Genomic DNA, 11815 nt, shown 5'->3' on the forward strand with positions numbered 1-11815 from the left:
CATATTTTTGAATTTGATTGTTTATGAATGTTAAAACTGTTGGCTCTTGAAAGAATGATGGAAAAAGGAGAAATGTTATTTGATAATCTAAAAAATTATAAAAATGATTCTTGAAGCAAGAAAAAGCAGTGAAAAGCTTGCGAAAAAAAAAAGAAAAAAATGGCGAAAAAAAGGATAAAAAAAAACAATAGCCCTTTAAACCAAAAGGCAAGGGTAAAAAAAAGGATCCAAGGCTTTGAGCATCAGTGGATAGGAGGGCCCATAGGAATAAAATCCTGGCCTAAGCGGCTAAACCAAGCTGTCCCTAACCATGTGCTTGTGGCGTGAAGGTGTCAAGTGAAAACTTGAGACTGAGTGGTTAAAGTCGTGGTCCAAAAGCAAAAAGAGTGTGCTTAAGAGCTCTGGACACCTCTAATTGGAAACTCTAGCAAAGTTGAGTCACAATCTGAAAAGGTTCACCCAGTTTTGTGTCTGTGGCATTTATGTATCTGGTGGTAATACTGGAAAACAAAATGCTTTGGATCACGGCCAAGACTCATAAAGTAGCTGTGTTCAAGAATCAACATACTTAACTAGGAGAATCAATAACACTATCTAAATTCTGAGTTCCTATAGATGCCAATCATTCTGAACTTCAAGGGATAAAGTGAGATGCCAAAACTGTTCAGAAGCAAAAAGCTAAAAGCCCCACTCATCTAATTAATACTGATCTTCATAGATGTTTTTGGAATTCATTGTACATTCTATTCTTTTTATCCTATTTGATTTTTAGTTGCTTGGGGAGAAGCAACAATTTATGTTTGGTGTTGTGATGAGCGGATAATTTATACGCTTTTTGGCATTGTTTTTAGTATGTTTTTAGTATATTTTAGTTAGTTTTTATTATGTTTTTATTAGTTTTTAAATAAAAATCACATTTCTGGACTTTACTATGAGTTTATGTCTTTTCTGTGATTTTAGGAATTTTCTGGCTGAAATTGAAGGACCTGAGCAAAAATCTGATTCAAAAGCTGAAAAAGGACTACAGATGCTGTTGGATTCTGACCTCCCTGCACTCGAAGTGGATTTTCTGGAGCTACAGAAGCCCAATTGGCGCGCTCTCAATTGCGTTGGAAAGTAGACATCTTGGGCTTTCTAGTAATATATAATAGTCTATACTTTGCTCGAGATTTGATGGCCAAATTGGCGTTCTAAGTCAGCACAAAAATTCTGGCATCGAAACGCCAGAACTGGCATAATAGCTGGAGTTAAACGCCCTAACTGGCACAAAAGCTGGCGTTTAACTCCAAGAAAAGTCTCTACATATGAAAGCTTCAATGCTCAGCCCAAGCACACACCAAGTGAGCCCGGAAGAGGATTTCTGCATTAATTACTTATTTCTGTAACACTAGGCTACTAGTCTTCTATAAATAGGATCTTTTGCTATTGTATTTTACACACTTGATATACTTGGATAGACCTTTTCACATTTGGGGGCTGGCCTCACGGCCATGCCTAGACCCTTTTGTTCTTATGTATTTTCAACGGTGGAGTTTCTATACACCATAGATTAAGGTGTGGAGCTCTGCTGTTCTTCATGAATTAATGCAAAGTACTACTGTTTTTCTATTCAATTCACGTCTACTTCTTCTCTAAGATATCCATTCGTTCTTCAACTTGATGAATGTGATGATCCGTGACACTCATCATCATTCTCACCTATGAACATGTGCCTGACAACCACCTCTGTTCTACTAGCAATGGCTTGAATGCGTATCTCTTGGGTTTCTAATCCAAGATTGGAACCTTCGTGGTATAGGCTAGAATTATTGGTGGTCATTCTTGAGATCCAGAAAGTCTAAACCTTGTCTGTGGTATTCTGAGTAGGATCTGGGAAGGGATTACTGTGACGAGCTTCAAACTCGCGATTGTTGGGCGTGTGACAGACGCAAAAGGATCAATGGATCCTATTCCAACAAGATCGTGAACCGGAAGATGATTAGCCATGCTGTGATAGCGCATTTGGAATATTTTCACTGAAATGACGGGAAGTAGACATTGACAACGGTGATGCCCAACATAAAGCTTGCCATGGAAGGGAGTATGAATGATTGGATGAAGGCAATCGGAAAGCAGAGGATCAAGAGGAACAAAGCATCTTCATACGCTTATCTGAAATTCCTACCAATGAATTACACAAGTATCTCTATCTCTATCTTTATTATATATTTTATTTGTCTTTTAATTATCAATTCTCTATAACCATTTGAATCCACCTGACTGAGATTTACAAGATGACCATAGCTTGCTTCAAGCCGACAATCTCCGTGGGATCGACCCTTACTCGCGTAAGGTTTATTACTTGGACGACCTAGTGCACTTGCTGGTTAGTTGTGCGGAGTTTTGATAAAGAGTTGAGATTACTATTGTGCGTACCAAGTTGTTGGCGCCATTGATGATCACAATTTTGTGCACCAGACCACTCACAGTTCCATGACTGAAACAAGGTCCCCCATTAGAAATTTGGAGGCACAAGTGGGTCAGCTGAGTAAAAGAGTTACTGAAACTGCTCCTAGTACTCTCCCAAGCAATACAGAAGAAAATCCAAAGAGAGAGTGCAGAGCCATCAATATATGTAAAGTGGCCGAACCTATAGAGGAGGAAGAGGCAGTGATTTCTAGTGAAGAAGACCTCAATGGACGTCCACTGACCACTAAGGAGCTCCCTGTTGAGCAACCAAAGGAATATGAGGCTTATATAGAGACCATAGAGATTCCATGGAAATTAATGCTCCAGTTCATGAGCTCTGATGAAGATTCTTCCTCTGATGAGGAAGAAGATCTTGTTAAAGAGCAAGTTGCTCGGTATCTAGGAGCCATCATGAAGCTGAATGCTAAGTTATTTTGTAATGAGACTTGGAAGGATGAACCTCCATTGCTCATCAATGAACTGAATGCCTTGGTTCTACAGAAATTACCTCAGAAGAAACTGGATCCCGGAAGGGTCTTAATACCTTGTACCATAGGCACCATGAACTTTGAGAAGGCTCTGTGTGACCTGGGGTCAGGTATAAACCTCATGCCACTCTCTGTAACGGAGAAACTAGGGATCTTTGAGGTACAAGCTACAAGAATCTCATTAGAGATGGTAGACAAATCAATGAAACAGGCTTATAGACTTGTAGAGGATGTCTTAGTGAAGGTTGAAGGCCTTTACATCCTTGATGACTTTATAATCCTAGACATTGGGAAGGATGATAATGAATCCATCATCCTTGGAAGACCCTTCGTAGCCACAACAAGGGCTATGATTGATGTGGACAGAGGAGAGTTAGTCCTTCAATTGAATGAGGACTACCTTGTGTTTAAGGCTTAAGGATCTTCTTCTGTAAACATGGAGAAGAAGCATGAAAAGCTTCATCCAATTCTCTCCATACAGGGTCAAGCAGAGCCCCCACATTCAAACTCTAAGTTTGGTGTTGGGAGGCCACAATCATGCTTTGAGTGTCTGTGAAGCTCTGTAAGAGCTCACTGTCAAGCTTTTGACATTAAAGAAGCGTTTATTGGGAGGCAACCCAATCTTATTTATCTATGTTAATTACTTTTTTATTTCATTTTCCATTGTTATTTTATGTTTTCTTTAGGTTGATGATCATGTGGAGTCACAAAAACAGATGCAGAACTAAAGCGGAATCAAAAATAGCATAAAAAAAGCACACCCTGGAGGACAGGCTTACTGGTGTTTAAATGCCAGTAAGGATAGCAGAATGGGCGTTTAACGCCCATGCAGGCAGCATTCTAGGCGTTTAACCCCAGAAATGGCAGCATTCTGGGTGTTCAGAAAAATGCCCAGTAAAGAAGGATTCCTGGCGTTTAACGCCAGCCAGGGTATCTGGCTGGGCGTTAAACGCCAAAAGAGGCAGTCAAGTGGGCGTTAAACGCCAGAATGGATAGCATTCTGGGCGTTTAATGCCAGGATGACACAAGGGAGGTAATTTTATTTCCAATTCGATTTGTTTTCAATTTTTCATGTTTTAATTCATAATTTTTTGCATCAAACATATTTTAAATGTTCATCTTTCAATTTCTATTTTCAAAAAAATTAATAATCTTTCCAATTCTTTTCAATTCCTTCCAAAACGTTTTCAAAACTTATATATCTTTTCAAATTCTTTTCAACTATTTTTAATTTTTCTTGTATACATAATAAGTTTTCAAAATTAATTGCATCATTCTTCTTCTACTCCCTTCTATCTTATTTTGCTTGAGGACGAGCAAAGTATGATTTAGTTACTGGTGCACGAAATTGTGATCATCAACAATGGCACCAAAGGACTTGGAGATCTTAAATGTGAATCACACTTTGTCACAATTCCGCACAACTAACCAGCAAGTGCACTGGGTCGTCCAAGTAATAAACCTTACGTGAGTAAGGGTCGATCCCACGGAGACTGTCGGCTTGAAGCAAGCTATGGTCACCTTGTAAATCTCAGTCCGGCTAATTCATATGGTGATGGAGAATTGATAATTAAAATATAAATAAAACATAAAATAAAGATAGAGATACTTATGTAATTCTTTTGTTGGAATTTCAGATCAGCGTACGAAGATGCTTTGTTCCTCCTGAACCTCTGCTTTCCTATTGCCTTCTTCCAATCATTCATACTCTTTTCCATGGCAAGCTTTATGTTGGGAATCACCGTTGTCAATGGCTACTTCCCGTCCTCTCAGTGAAAATGTTTCAAATGCGCTGTCACCGCACGGCTAATCATCTGTCAGTTCTCGATCATGTTGGAATAGGATCCATTGATCCTTTTGCGTCTGTCATACGCCCAACAATCGCAAGTTTGAAGCTCGTCACAGTCATCCCTTCCCAGATCCTACTCTGAATACCACAAACAAGGTTTAGACGTTCCGGATCTCAGGAATGGCCGCCAATAATTCTAGCCTATACCATGAAGGTTCCAATCTTAGATTAGAAACCCAAGAGATACACATTCAAGCTTGTTTGCACGTAGAACGGAAGTGGTTGTCAGTCACGCGTTCATATGTGAGAATGGTGATGAGTGTCACATAATCATCACATTCATCATGTTCTTGGGTGCGAATGAATATCTTAGAGAAGAAATAGACTTAAGTTGAATACAAAAACAATAGTACTTTGTATTAATTCATGAAGAACAGCAGAGCTCCACACCTTAATCTATGGTGTGTAGAAACTCCACCGTTGAAAATACATAAGAACAAGGTCTAGGCATGGCCGAATGGCCAACCTCCAAACGTGTCTAAGATAGCATAAGACTTATCAGAGATCCCTAAATACAATAGCAAAAGGTCCTATTTATAGAAAACTAGTAGCCTAGGGTTACAGAAATGAGTAATTAATGCAGAAATCTTCTTCCAGGGCCACTTGTTGTGTGCTTGGGCTGAGCATTGAAGCTTCTATGTGTAGAGACTTTTCTTGGAGTTAAATGCCAGCTTTTGTGCCAGTTTGGGCGTTTAACTCCAGCTTTTGTGCCAGTTTTGGAGTTAAACGCTAGAATTCTTGAGCTGACTTGGAACGCCTGTTTGGGCCATCAAATCTTGGGAAAAGTATGAACTATTATATATTGCTGGAAAGCCCAGGATGTCTACTTTCCAACGCAATTGAGAGCGCCCCAATTGGGCTTCTGTAGCTCCAGAAAATCCCCTTTGAGTGCAGGGAGGTCAGAATCCAACAGCATCTGCAGTCCTTTTACAGCCTCTGAATCAGATTTTTGCTCAGGTCCCTCAATTTCAGCCAGAAAATACCTGAAATCACAGAAAAACACACAAACTCATAGTAAAGTCCAGAAGAGTGATTTTTATTTAAAAACTAATAAAAATATAATAAAAACTAATTAAAATATACTAAAAACAATGCCAAAAAGCGTATAAATTATCCGCTCATTAGTTACTTTTTATTATATTTTTATTAGTTTTTATTCAAAAATCACATTTCTGGACTTTACTATGAGTTTGTGTATTTTACTATGATTTCAGGTATTTTTTGACTAAAATTGTGGGACCTGAGCAAAAATCTGTTTCAAAGGCTGAAAAAGATCTGCAAATGCTATTGGATTCTGACCTCCTTACACTCAAAGTGAATTTTCTGGAGCTACAGAAGCGCAATTGGTGCGTTCTCAACTGTGTTGGAAAGCAGACATCCTGGGCTTTCTAGCAATATATAATAGTCTATAATTTTCCCGAGATTTGATGGCTCAAACTGGCGTTCAAAGTCAGCCTAAAACATCTTGGCATAAAATGCCCAAACTGGCACCAGAATTGGAGTTAAATGCCTAAACTGGCACCAAAGCTGGCGTTTAACTCCAGGAACAGCCTATGCACAAAAAAGCTTCAATGCTCAGACCAAGCACACACCAAGTGGGCCCCGTAAGTGGATTTCTGCACTATCTACACTTTGTTACTCATTTTCTGTAAACCCTTGTTACTAGTTTAGTATAAAAATTACTTTTAGTGATTTATTTAGAAGACTTTTACAATTTTATGCTATTGTACACGTTTGGAGGCTGGCCATACGGCCATGCCTAGACTTTTCACTTATGTATATTCTATGGTGGAGTTTCTACACCCTATAGATTAAGGTGTGGAGCTCTGCTGTTCTTCATGAATTAATACAAGTACTATTGTTTTTCTATTCAACTCACGCCTACTTCTTCTCTAAGATATTCACTCGCACTTCAACCTGATGAATGTGATGACCCGTGACACTCATCATCATTCTCACTTATGAACGCGTGCCTGACAACCACTTCCGTTCTATCTGCAATAGCTTGAGTGTGTATCTCTTGGCCTCCTGGTTCACAACGCATGATTGCCTCTCCTGACAACAGAGCATTCCATTCCGTGAGATCAGAGTCTTCATGGTATAGGCTAGAACCATTGGCAGCATTCCTGAGATCCGAAAAGTCTAAACCTTGTCTGTGGTATTCTGAGTAGGATCTGGGAAGGGATGACTGTGACGAGCTTCAAAATTGCGAATGTTGGGCGCAGTGACAGTGTGCAAAAAGACAATGGTCTTATTCCGACACTAGCGGGAACCGACAGATGATTAGCCGTGCGGTGACAGCGCATATGGATTTGTTTTCATCCGAGAGGATCATACAGCTTGCCATGGAAGGAGGTAACACATGGTTGGAAGAAGACAGTAGGAAAACAGAAGTTCAGAAGTAACAAAGCATCTCCAGACGCTTATCTGAAATTCCCACCAATGAATTACATAAGTATCTCTATTCTATATTCTGGTTTATTTATATTTTAATTATCAAAACCTCACAACCAATTGAATCCGCCTGACTGAGATTTACAAGGATGACCATAGCTTGCTTCAAGCCGACAATCTCTGTGGGATCAACCCTTACTCACGTAAGGTTTATTACTTGGATGACCCAGGGCACTTGCTGGTCAGTTATACGGAATTGTGAAGTATTGAGATCACGTTCTCCCATACCATGTTTTTGGCACTATAGCCAGGGAATGAACAATCACGATTCCGGCGTACCAAGTTTTTGGCGCCGTTGCCGGGGATTGTTCGAGTTCGGACAACTGACGGTTCATCTTGTTGCTCAGATTAGGTAATTTTATTTTATGTTTAATCTTTTTATTTTTAATTTCAAAAAAAAACAAAAAAATAAATTATTCTATGTTCTTCAGAATTTTTAAGAATGAATTCTAGAGTTTCATCATGATCTGTTGAAACCTGGCTGGCTGTCAAGCCATGTCTAAATTCTTTTGGACCGAGGTTTCCACTTATCATTGCAGGAGCTTTTTGATTCCCACCAATTTGGTTGTTGTATGTAATGCTCTGCTGAAGCTTGGCTGGCCAGTGGCCATGTCTAATCTTTTGGACCGAAGCTTTCGCATAAAGCTTGGCTGGCTATTAAGCCATGTCTAAATTTTTGGACCGAAGCTTTAGACTAACATTGCATGATTCCTGGAATTCTTAGTAAAAATTTTGAATTTCTTTATTTTCTTTTCCTGATTAATTTTCGAAAAATCTAAAACAAAATTTTAATAAAATCATAAAAACAAAAAAAAATTTCATGTTTGAGTCTTGTGTCAAATTTTAAGTTTGGTGTCAATTGCATCTTTTTAATCTTTCTTTAAATTTTCGAAAAAATTCATGCATGTGTTCTTCATGATCTTCAAGTTGTTCTTGATGATTGTCTTTGTTTGATCTTATGTTTTTCTTGTTTTGTGTCTTTTCTTATTTTTCATATGCATTTTTGAATTCTTATTGTCTAAAGTTTAAAAATTTTTAAGTTTGGTGTCTTGCATGTCTTTCTTTTCTTAAAAATTTTCAAAAATAAGTTCTTGGTGTTCATCTTGACATTCAAAGTGTTCTTGGTGTTCATCTTGACATTCAAAGTGTTCTTGCACATTTTTCTTGATTTGATTCATAATTTTTATGTCATGTTTCATTTTGATGTTTTTCTCTTTCCTCATTAAAAATTCAAAAATAAAAAAAAAATATCTTTCCCTTATTCTTCTCATAAATTTCGAAATTTTGAATTGATTTAGTCAAAAGTTTTAAACTTTGGTTGTTTCTTGTTAGTCAAGTCAAAATTTCAAATAAAAAAAATTCTATCTTTTTCAAATCTTTTAAAAAAATCAAATCTTTTTCATTTTTTTATTTTATTTTCGAAAAAATTTCAAAAATCAATTTTCAAAATCTTTTTCTTAGTTCATATTTTCGAAATTAATGCTAACAATTAATATTTTGATTCAAAAAATTTCAAGTTGTTACTTGCCTATTAAGAAAGGATCAATCTTTAAATTTTAGAATCATATATTTTAGTTTCTTGTTAGTCAAGTAATCAACTTTAATTTTCAAAAATCAAATCTTTTTAATTTCCTTTTCAAATCTTTTTTTAAATAAATTTCAATCATATATTTTTCAAAATCAATTTCAAAATCTTTTCTAACTTCTTATCTTTTCAACATTGATTTTCAAATCTTTTTCAATTAACTACTTGACTTTTTGTTTGATTTTAAAAGTTTACTATTTCTTATCTTTTTCAAAACCACCAAACTACTTTTCTCTCTCTAATTTTTGAAAACTCCTCACCACTTTTTCAAAATTCTTTTTAATTATCTAATTGTTTTAAATTTTAATTTAATTTTATTCCTTTTTATAATTTTCAAATACAAACCAATAATTAAAATATAAACAAAAATATTTTCCTTTTATTTTAATTTAAAATTCGAATTCTCTCTCTCTCTATCATCTCTTCCTATTTATTTGTTTACTAACACTTCTCTTCTTCTTATAATTCGAACCCTTCCTCCCTCTCTGTGTTCGAATTCTTCATCTTCTCTCTTCTACATTCTACTCTTCTATTCTTTTACTCACATAAAGGAATCTTTATACTGTGACATAGAGGATTCCTATTCTTTTCTGTTCTCTTCTTTTTCATATGAGCAGGAGCAAGGATAAGAACATTCTTGTTGAAGCTGATCCGGACCTGAAAGGACTCTAAAGAAGAAGCTAAGAGAAGCTAAAGCACAACACTCTGGAGAGGACTGACAGAATTTTTTGAAGAAGAAGAGATGGCCGAACCTAATAATAATGGTGGAGATGCAAGGAAGATGCTTGGTGACTTTATTGCACCCTCTTTTAAGGAGCATCTCAATTCCTGCAATTAGAGCAAACAACTTTGAGCTTAAGCCTCAATTACTTTCTCTGATGCAGCAGAATTGCAAGTTTCATGGACTTCCATTGGAAGATCCTCATCAGTTTTTAGCTGAATTCTTGCAAATCTGTGACACTGTTAAGACCAATGGGGTTAATCCTGAGGTCTATAAACTTATGCTTTTCCCTTTTGCGGTAAGAGACAGAGCTAGGACATGGTTGGACTCACAACCTAAAGAAAGCCTGAACTCTTGGGAAAAGCTGGTCAATGCTCTCTTGGGCAAATTCTTTCCACCTCAGAAGTTGAGCAAGCTTAGAGTGGAAGTCCAATCCTTCTGACAGAAGGAAGGTGAATCCCTCTATTAAGCTTGGGAAAGATACAAGCAATTGATCAAAAGGTGTCCTTCTGACATGCTTTCAGAATGGAGCATCATATGTATATTCTATAATGGTTTGTCTGAATTGTCCAAGATGTCATTGGACCACTCTGCTGGAGGATCTCTTCATCTGAAGAATACACCTACAGAAGCCCAGGAACTCATTAAAATGGTTGCAAATAACAAGTTCATGTACACTTCTGAAAGGAATCCTGTGAATAATGGGACAACTCAGAAGAAAGGAGTTCTTGAGATTGATACTCTGAATGCAATATTGGCTCAGAACAAATTATTGACACAGCAAGTCAATATGATTTCTCAGAGTCTGTCTGGAATGCAAGCTGCAACAGGCAGTACTAAGGAAGCTTCCTCTGAAGAAGAAGCCTATGACCCTGAGAACCCTGGAATGGAAGAGGTGAATTACATGGGAGAATCCTAAGGAAACACCTATAATCCTTCATAGAGGAATTATCCAAATTTCTCATGGAAGGATCAACAGAAGCCTAATCAAGGCTTCAGTAACAATAATGGTGGGAGAAATAGGTTTGGCAATAGCAAACCTTTTCCATTATCTTCTCAGCAACAGAAAGAAGATTCTAAGCAGAGCCACTCTGACTTAGCAATTGTAGTCTTTGATCTATCTAAGTCCACTTTCAGTTTTATGACTGAAGCAAAGTCCTCCATTAGAAATTTGGAGAATCAAGTGGATCAGCTGAGTAAAAGAGTTACTGAACTCCCTCCTAGTACTCTCCCAAGCAATACAGAAGATAATCCAAAAAGAGAGTGCAAGACTATAAATATAACCAACATGGCCGAACCTAGTGAGGAAGGAAAGGCAGTGATTTCCACTGAGGAAGGCCTCAATGGACGTCCACTGGCCACCAAGGAGTTCTCCATTGAGGAACCAAAGAAATCTGAGGCTCATAGAAAGACCATAGAGATTCCACTGAATATACTGTGGCCATTCATGAGCTCTGATGAGTATTCTTCCTCTGAAGAGGATGAAGATATTGCTGAAGAGCAAGTTGCTCAATATCTAGGAGCAATCATGAAGCTGAATGCCAAGTTAGTTGGTAATGAGACTTGGGAGGATGAACCCCCATTGCTCATCAATGAACTAAATGATCTGGTTCAACTGAAATTACCTCAGAAGAAACAGGATCCTGGAAAGTTCTTAATACCTTGTACCATAGGCACCATGACCTTTGAGAAGGCTCTGTGTGACCTGGGGTTAGGGATAAACCTCATGCCCCTCTCTATAATGGAGAAACTAGGGATCTTTGAGGTGCAAGCTGCAAGAATCTCACTAGAGATGGCAGACAATTCAAGGAAACAGGCTTCTAGACTAGTAGAGGATGTCTTAGTGAAGGTTAAAGGCTATTACATCCCTGCTGACTTCATAATCTTAGACACTGGGAAGGATGAAGATGAATTCATCATCCTTGGAAGACCCTTCCTAGCCACAGCAAGAGCTGTGATTGATGTGGACAGAGGAGAGCTAGTCCTTCAATTGAATGAGGACTACCTTGTGTTTAAGGCTTAAGGATCTTCTTCTGTAACCATGGAGAGGAATCATGAAAAGCTTCTCTCAATACAGAGTCAAACAGAGCCCCCACACTCAACTTCTAAGTTTGGTGTTGGGAGGTCATAAAGCTCTGGGTCTCTGTGAAGCTCTCTAAGAGCTCACTGTCAAGCTATTGACATTAAAGAAGCACTTGTTGGGATGCAACCCAATGTTATTTAACTATATTTATTTATATTCTATTGCTATTTTATGTTTTCTTTAGGTT

General features: G+C 37.7%; 1 non-coding gene across 1 annotated transcript; it reads right to left on the bottom strand.

Annotated features, from left to right (window-relative positions):
* Positions 1-9957: 9957 nt before the first annotated feature.
* On the bottom strand, positions 9958-10065 carry LOC148580821 (small nucleolar RNA R71). The gene has a single exon (XR_015899181.1). It is a non-coding gene; the product is annotated as a small nucleolar RNA R71 (small nucleolar RNA).
* Between the last annotated feature and the right edge of the window lie 1750 nt (positions 10066-11815).

This window comes from Arachis ipaensis, chromosome B10, assembly GCF_059453495.1.
Source record: "Arachis ipaensis isolate K30076 ecotype BB chromosome B10, ASM5945349v1, whole genome shotgun sequence".
NCBI classification, from domain to species: domain Eukaryota; kingdom Viridiplantae; phylum Streptophyta; class Magnoliopsida; order Fabales; family Fabaceae; genus Arachis; species Arachis ipaensis.